Source organism: Odontomachus brunneus, unplaced genomic scaffold (genome assembly GCF_010583005.1).
Source record: "Odontomachus brunneus isolate Ranch 3 - 2012 unplaced genomic scaffold, Obru_v1 Obru_scaffold_261, whole genome shotgun sequence".
NCBI lineage: Eukaryota > Metazoa > Arthropoda > Insecta > Hymenoptera > Formicidae > Odontomachus > Odontomachus brunneus.
The window spans coordinates 35,747-36,218 of NW_022639711.1; the positions used below are offsets into that span (position 1 = coordinate 35,747).

At 47.9% G+C, this 472-nt stretch overlaps 1 protein-coding gene across 16 annotated transcripts in view; it reads left to right on the plus strand.

Annotated features, from left to right (window-relative positions):
* Nucleotides 1–472, plus strand: part of LOC116852890 (sodium bicarbonate cotransporter 3) — a 72,401-nt gene that overhangs the window by 27,257 nt on the left and 44,672 nt on the right. The window lies entirely within an intron of this gene.

Genomic DNA, 472 nt, shown 5'->3' on the forward strand with positions numbered 1-472 from the left:
AGAGAGAGAGAGAGAGAGAGAGAGAGAGAGAGAGAGAGAGAGAGAAGGAAGAGGCGAGGAAGAAGCAATTGTACGAAGCAACGTGCCTCCAGCTGAGGAAGTTTAATTATTATCAACTCGCGCGTATGTAGCTGCTTGCGCGCGGTCACGGACAGACACGCACGAAATATTTCGCGTTGCTGCGCGCTCACGTGCATGCTTGGCACATTTCGCACCCGCCAGTCACCGCAAGAGTGTAGAACTTTCGATGTGCATTAATCGAGGGCGCAAATTTGATACTAACACCGACAAAGCGCGTTTTAATGATAAAACTGAACTCTGTGTAATCTCTCTCTCTCTCTCTCTCTCTCTCTCTCTCTCTCTCTCTCTCTCTCTCTCTCTTTCTCTCAAACGTTTCTCGAAGTACAAGCTCTTTGTCCATAATCGAGGAAACGATCTCTTATCCCCGTATGATTCATATCTCCGGCTGGAT